Consider the following 8,366-nt stretch of genomic DNA (forward strand, 5'->3'; position numbering starts at 1 on the left):
AATATCCACAAAGGGGCCATGTGCTTCAGCAGAGACCTCCAGATCTCCCAAGGAGGCTGCTGAAATACAGAAATGTTGTGTTTAGACCTCACCATGGGAATTCCCCAGCACTCACATGGCCTGTGAATGTGACAAGGGAGTCATTGTTTCAGCCTTGCCACTTTAGTAAGGTCCAAACTGTTTGAAACCACAGCAGATGCATGCCCAGAGGATCAAGGAAAGACGACAAAAAAGTATGGTTTCAAAACTACAACTATTTTCTATTGCAAACCAGCCTCACCCATGACTTTTTACCTTTTCAGAAGTTTACTGCATCTAATTGCTTCTGTATTATTGGCTCAGGAACAACACCCATAAATCTGAAATGTCTACATGGTATTATCCTTGCATAATCTTGGCACACTTGTAATTAAAATTCTTCACCAAATGGAAATTTACTGCCAGAAAATCTAGGCAGATGCGATTTTTCCAAAATCTGTTACTTTACTCAGTATTCTACCAGAAGTCTGGTCTATCCTGTATTTCTATATATGATGAATAATTTCAGTAATATTATTTTAAAAGAACTTTGAGTTCTGTAACTTTGATTTTTCCATCATTCTTTATCTCATAACTATTGCCATTAACTAATATGAAAATGCAATTACAGCAGAGCAGAATTTTAGCTGATGCTAAGACATACACATATATCAAGAATATTAGACAATTTCCTTCCCCTTTGTTCCAAAGTAAGTGTATATAATATCATATAACCTCTATTATAGCTAAATGTATGCTTCATGGTTGTGAGAATTTTAATATAACTCATTCTAAAGTCTACTTGTTCTGTTTGTGTGATGGCTCAGCACTGTTAATAAGATTAAAAAAAAAAAAGAACTTGTGCTGTCACACTTAGGAGGAATTACAGTTTGTGAGCCAAAAAGTAGCTCTGTCATGCAACAAAAGACTGTAATTCAACACACCTGAAAAAGCCCAGCAGATTTGAAAGTGTACCTTTTAGGCAGAAAAGACAGCTAAAGAGTTCTAAAGTGGACTAACAATGCAAAACATTGATAAGGGACCTTGGAGTTTTCAATGGATGACTTCTTTCTTCCACCTTCCTAGCTTCTCTGATAAGTATTTTTTTAATAGGGTTCTTAATTCTAGTTGAGGCAATATGAAAATAATAGAAGACCAATTCATACAGATATGTAAAAGCAAAGGAAGCCTTCAGAACAAGGAAATGAAGCCACTGCAATTTGTAGTGTTTGTGGGAGAAAAAAACCCAAACAATGAAGAATGTTTGGGGGGACTGAAACTCCTGAGATGCTAGAATGTATTCCAAAACACATTTGCAGCAGCACTGCAAAACAGTGATAAGTGATGTAAGCAGTAGTGAGAAATTACATTGGATCACAGCATATTTTCCAATATATATATAAAAAATATACAAGATATATATAAAAAATTAACTTAATCGAATGCTGTTGCAGACTAAAAACTTTATATAGTCTTATATAGTATATAAAAACTCTATAGTCTTTAGGTTGCTAAAGAAGCTCTGTATTCCAGCACAGAGTTCTTTCAGGCCTATTCAAAGTCAAGTTCAAACTACTTGTGTGCTATATTTGTATTCTTCATTTCTCCTTATCTATTTCACTCTAAAGTCCATAAAAGAATTGTAAGAAAAAAAGAGTTTATCCTATGTAAATAGTTAATACTCACTTGATAAGCATGCAAAAGCTTTATTCTCAGTAGGCACATGCAGAGAGAGCACATTTATATAGCATATCTCTACATAAATATTCACACACATACATACACACAGTTGGCCACACATTCTGTGAAATGGTTTGGGTTGGAAAGGACGTTAAAGATCATCTACTTCCAACATGCTTGTGCTGGCCTCCTGCAAGGCAGCAGCGTGGTCCCATCCTGCCCATGCCTGCACCACTGCTGTTGTTAAGGACTGCTGGGGGACAAGGATGGGGCAAGTGAGTGCTCCCCTCACCCCTGTGAGGTGGCACAGAGTCACAAGCAGGACTCTGCCAGCCTGTGCCACAGATGGGAGGCTCATCTCAGTACTGGCCTCTCACAAAATCACAGAATATTCTGTCTTGGAAGGGACTCACAAGGATCAAGTCCAGCTCCTGGCCTTGGACAAGACAGCCCCAAGAACTCCACCACATGTGTGAGAGCATTGTCCAAATACTTTTTGAACTTTATCAGGCTTGGTGCTGTGACCACTTCCATGGGAAGCCCATTCCAGTGCCTAACCACCCTTTGGGTAGAGAACTTTTTTCTAATATCCAAGCTAAACCTCCTCTGACACAGCCTCAGACCATTCCCTTGGGTCCTGTCACTGGGCACCACAGAGGAAAGATCTGTGCCTGCCCCTCCTCTTCCCCCTCATGAGGGCATTGTAGACTGAAGTGAGGTCTCCCCTCAAGCTCCTCCAGGCTGAACAGACCAAGTGACCTCAGCTGCTCCTCATACAGCTTTCAGTTCGAGGACCCTCACCATTTTGGTTGCCCTCCTTTGGACACTCTTTAATAACTTAATGTCTTTTTACATTGAGGAGCCCAACACTGCACACACGACTCAAGGTGAGGCTGCTCCAGTGCAGAGCAGAGCAGGACGACCCCTCCCTTGCCTGGCTGACGATGCTGTGCCTCATGCACCCCAGGACACAGCTGGCCCTCCTGGCTGCCAGGACACTGCTGACTCAGATTCAACCACCAACCAGAACCCGGGTCTTTTTTTGTGGCACTGCTTTCCAGCATCTCATTCTCCAGTCTGTACACACAAACAAGGTTGCTGCATCCAAGGTGCAGAACCCAGAACCTCCCAGAGGTTCTCTTCTCTTCACTAGAAATTAGAGGAAGAAGTTAAAGGAAAAACAAATCACATTTTACAGTGACAAAAATATTCGGAAGCTTTGTGACAATATCAGGAGTAAGAATCAGGACCCTCTAGAACAATCTCATGCTTGTTTCCATGGAAAGAAAATGGTGCCTTGAAACAGGCTCTTTTCACCCACTGTGCAAGGGGATGATCCATAGTCAGAGTGGAGGTTATGTCTGGTTTCCTTCATATGGTAAGAGAATTTTCTTTCTTCTATCCTTCTGTTCTTAGTTGCTGCAATTACTGAGACATTAAACAGAATTTTTCCATTTGGGAGAAGTACATCAACATTAGAATATACCGAAGTCAAGTACCACAGATAACTTAACGTTGCAATTTCTTTCTTCATTGCCTAACAAGAAAAAAAGACAAATTAGGAGTCACAGTGTGAACACAAGCAAGAGAACCCTGTTTGCTTCTTCATCAAAAGAATTGAGAATCTCTTGATACATACAATTGTTAGTAATGTTTAGCCAATACATGTGCTATCACATCTTTCTAGACCCAAACAAATTAGCTTCAAACAAAGCCTTAGGCACCCAAAATACAGAGTAAGCTAGAGAGACTGGAAGAATCTGTATTATGGGACTATGGATCTTTATCAATGATGGTTTCAACAATGAGAAAATAAGCAGTTCCCAAAGAGTCACAACTAAAAGCTGGAACTGTTCTTTTCTGCACTCTGATTAAGTACTTGTTAAAGTCTCTCTATTCATACAGCAAAGGTTGCTCCTGACCAACTCATGCAGGTACTCTGAAGAGGAGATGTTTTTTGGTTAAGGTAGAAGTAGAAAAGAAACCAAAAAATCAAGTCCAGCCACAAAAGCTCAAAAGCACTGAGATAACATAAACAGGTCCCTATTCACACCAAACCACATCATTATGCTAGATGAGAAAAAGGTGGGTGCATTTTTCAGGACTGGCCTGCACAATCAGAACAGAGTCTGTTCTAACTCTTTATCAGCTGTGGAAGAAGAGGTAGTGATGACCAGGGCCAAAGAGAAGAGTCTTGCTCATTTTTTTAAGGCAGACTGAGAGGCGTAACAAATTTTATCTATTCTCAGGCACAAGCATCTGAAAGACAAATGGATTCAAGGGTCTTGAAGCTGAAGAAGCTGAATATCCAACCTATCTTAATGAACTGAATACTGGGAATGCCCAACCAGGACCATGGGTGCCTGTGGAAGATTTCTGCCTAGTTCTGACAACTCAGAAATCCCCTCTTAGAGGCACAGATTAGAGAATTTGACTCATTAGCAAACTGTCATAGGCAGAAAACTCCCCATTCGTCAAATTAAAGATGCTTGGGCCATGCTAGCTAAAAATAAAGTCTGTTGAGACTAGAAAAAAGTCTCAATTTCTTGTTATGCTTTATACTTAATTTCTTTTCAAGAATGGAATGACTACTATACAAGCATTACCCCATGTACCCGCCTGCAAGGGGGGAAAGAGGAAGTAATACACTGAGAGATGCACCCTCCTTTCACAGCTTCCCACCCCTGAAAGGCTTCTGGAGAAGACTATTGACAGACTGAGGTTAACTGGTTTGGGAGGCCTGAGTGGGTGCACCCATTGCCTTCAAGCCTTTTCCTGCTGAAACTGCCAAAAATTATGCTACATACAACAAAGGTTTTGCAATATGGATAAATGTCTTCCAGAATGAAATGAAAGCCTTGAGACAGGCAACTGAGCTGTAAAGAGTAATGCCAAATAAGCATGTACACCCATACACATACATAACACACACACACATGTATAATAGCATGTGACACAAAGGGCTTCAAGACAAAGAACTGAATCACTAATTCAGTTTCGTCATCGTCTTCCTGATGTCGGTAAATGCCCTAAGAAGAGCATATAGCCTTTCCATGCGAGATATACTGACATTCTCAGTTGCCACAATGACCAAATCCAGCACTTGCTGAAGCAGAAAAATGGAAATAGCAATTCAGAATAGCACAAGATACATCCTACTTTCTTATATTGTAAAATAGAAGTGGCACTTCAGAAAACTGACTAAGTATCTCAAAAGATTTAATTGGAGGAAGCAAATTAATATTCCACATGTCAGAGAAAAAGCTTACATTTCAGACAGTATTTTCTTACTCATCACTATATGACATCAGTGATCATAACTGCGATTCAACTGCTTCTAGAACAGTGGGGAATAACACGATCCACTTTATCACAGAGTAGCTGCCTCAGGGAAGTCATGGTTGCATTTCATTAGAAACGCAATACAGGGCCTCAGAAAATGTGCTTTCAGAAACAAGCCTACAGATCTTCCAGACAGAGCTGTGCCAGATGGAAACAGAAGCATCCTTAGGTGCTTGTCTCTACCCATTAGCTAAATCTGTACTGTGACTAACATCAGCCAGCTCCTACCTTTCAACTCAAGAGTGGATGAACTAGCAGAGCAGTATGTAGGAAATTACCAATCTCTCACACAGTTCCTTGTGTTACTAAGAATGTGAATGTGGTAATCTGGGGAAAGCAACACTAACAAGCTAGCAGCAGCACTGCTGGGGCTGTTCAGTAGCTGTGTGTTGTGGGAGGCTGTACAGATGTAGCTGAAGAGAGCAGCCACACCAAACAAAAATATTACTGCCTCACAACTGCTTGCCATTAGACTCAGCCTCCGTTTGATCAGCTAATGCAAGACTTTAGGTCTACGCCTAGTATCGAGCCAATAAGTGAAGACAAAAGAAACTCCCAAGAAAATAAACTAAATCAACCAAACAAAAGCCCCACACAAAACCAAGCATCTCCATTTTGGAGGGGATCTCTGCTACAAGCAGTGAGTTCCAGTGACACCTATGTTAAGGAAACAAGTCTTCTAAAACATGTGTGTCATGACTGTAGCCCTCTCCTCACAGCTGAAACACACATGAGCAGAAACATCAGTAAGGGGTCTACCCTACCACTCCTCCAGTCAGTAGGCAATAATTTCAGATTACATGCCATTAGCATCCTGATTCTAGAAAAATCTATGTAGCTTCTTTAAATATACAAGCAGGCACGAACAACACAACTCCCTGAAATTTGCTTCCTAAGGAAGCCATCTTGGAAAGTTAATTTAACCTCTACAGTTCAGATCAACACTTAAAAATGTGATAGAAATTATGCTGGTGAGCCCTTCTACAAAAGGGGATTTTCTCCCCACACAAGGGAAACCACCAAGTAATACTCCCTTTCTCGTCACGGCAGGTAAACAGCAGCGTCCTCTGCTTTGACCAACCTCCAGGACTTCAACCTAGTAATTTCCTGAATTTTTCTTATGGCTATATCCCCTGAAGGGCATGTCACTCTTCTACCCTCTTCAGTTCATGCAAAGGAACCTTTTTTCCCTCTGCAGATAGGCCCAAGTTTGATCCTTTCCCCGACTATACCCTAGTACAACTATTTCTGTCCTATCAGGGACTAGAAAAAGCTTGTAACTATATGGATGCAAAATTTTAGCACTGAAGTTTGAAGGCATTTGAGAAAAGCAGGTATTAGTATTTTATCCAGGATGATGTTTTGGCCAACCTTCTAATTTCAGGTCATCACTGCTAAAAATCAAGGTCCTTTTCCATGTCCGAATTAATGAAAACATGCAAAGAGCAAACCAAAATACCCATCTCCCCAGTCCATCATAAAAACTGCTAACCAACAGTAGTAGCAGGTTGACAGTGAGCTATCTTAAAATTTAACAAGCCCTTTTACATTGAAAATTAGGAAGGAAACAGTCTCCTAAAAGCCAGAAGCAAGAGCAGCCATCTATACCAGCTCTGGAAACAACAGTCATTACAGGCTGAATTATTTCACAAGCTATATATCCCTCTCGTTAACTGTTTGAATTGGCATTGGTTAACAAGTGACTTAATTGACAACCATACAGGTAGCAAGAAAACGTCCTACTTCAGTATCAACAAAATTGAAATTAGACTTACTCTGAGCTCAGAGTAATCCACAGACACTCCCTGTGTGTGAATTTTCTTTGCTTTCCCATCACATACTCGCAGTTGCTCATCCACCTGAGAATGTCCCACACAAGTTGTATGATGTACTTGTGACTCTGGAATTACGCACATTTTTTAAATCAAGATATCTCTTAATCTCGAATACACTATCAGTGAAGTATCCTGTACCTGGAAAACAGTAGCCCTCTGCAATAACAGACAGAATTGTTATCAATTTTTTTACCAAGAAATGCTTGACTTCTATCTTTCTAGTTCTGCTCCATAAAAACTAGGAACTTGGACATGAAAAAAAGCACTAGAGAAAAAAGGCAGGGTAAAACTAAGAAACAATATTCATGCTGCCACTACAGCACTGCACAGTAAACCTGAAGTTAAAAAACCAAACATGGTCTAAAAAAAAAAAGTATTTTAGGTTAGGAAACACATCTACACATCTTACATTTTAAACACTAGGACATAATTCTTCTATTCCACAGGGGTCTCTGGGTCCACACTGCTTTAAGTACAGCAGTACAGTTTACACTTAGGCTGCTTATTACTGGGAAGATACTTGTACAATTCGGTACCATTTGGAAAACAAACTGTAGAATCAAAAAAAAAAAAAAACAAACCAGCCACTGTAAAAAACTATGACTGTAGCCAACGTAACTACAGGAGCAACCTCATTAGGCAAGGAACACTGTGTGTTGATTTGAGAGAGACATAAAAGAAGTAACAGAATGAAATTCAAGAAGGCTAAAACCTAACAAATAGTATAACCCTCCTCAAGAACAAAAAGGAGCTAAATTACCTCTTTGACCTTTCACTTATCATTTGAACCTGCATCTTCAAAAGTTCTGACTATTTGGCAATCCAGCATTTCAAGCTCCTCTCTTAGGTCTGAACATTCAGGAAGCATGACACTCTCTTCTTCTGTAGGGGACTTAGCCACAAGGGTCACTCTCTCATTTTCTGTCCCATTTTTCTGTTGTCCTTGAAGTTGTCCATGTTCTTCCATAGGACTGCCCTGGTAGAATACAAACTGAACATTTTCCCTCTTTACTGAAATACTTGCAGAGTCTTCCTTCATTTTGCATTTTCTTTTTGACTTATCTACAGAGAGATACCAAAAAAAAAAGTAATCCAAAACATTCCCAAAGCAGTTCTTTTTTCAAAACGCAGCAGCATCTTGCAAGGAAAATAACCACAGAAACTTCAGTACCATCTCCCTACATGTGTCTAGAGAAAAGGCTGCAAGTTAATGAGATCAGTTCTCTATATTATTTGCTGCGAAGGGAAAAACACTGTTTCATGTAACTGAAAACTAGCTGAGTATTTGAAACATACACAGATAATGTTTTGAATTTCATCATGTAGGTGCCATTAAATGCCAGTTGGGCCATCAAGGCTAGGCTCTTACAATGTCATGCAGTCAGTGCATTCAACTTTGTAACCATACTGAATGAATGACCTCAGGATTTACCCCACAATTTGAATCAGCAAAATGAAAAATTCAATGCCTTTGGCATGAAGAACCAAGCA

General features: G+C 40.0%; 1 long non-coding RNA gene across 1 annotated transcript; it reads right to left on the reverse strand.

The window, feature by feature from the left end:
- Positions 1–1,671: 1,671 nt before the first annotated feature.
- LOC128792601 (uncharacterized) lies at positions 1,672–8,044 on the reverse strand. Its single transcript, XR_008432462.1, has 3 exons — positions 7,636–8,044; positions 6,816–6,940; positions 1,672–3,235 (listed from the first exon to the last, which is right to left on the reverse strand). It is a non-coding gene; the product is annotated as an uncharacterized LOC128792601 (long non-coding RNA).
- Positions 8,045–8,366: the final 322 nt, after the last annotated feature.

Source organism: Vidua chalybeata, chromosome 1, assembly GCF_026979565.1.
Source record: "Vidua chalybeata isolate OUT-0048 chromosome 1, bVidCha1 merged haplotype, whole genome shotgun sequence".
NCBI classification, from domain to species: domain Eukaryota; kingdom Metazoa; phylum Chordata; class Aves; order Passeriformes; family Viduidae; genus Vidua; species Vidua chalybeata.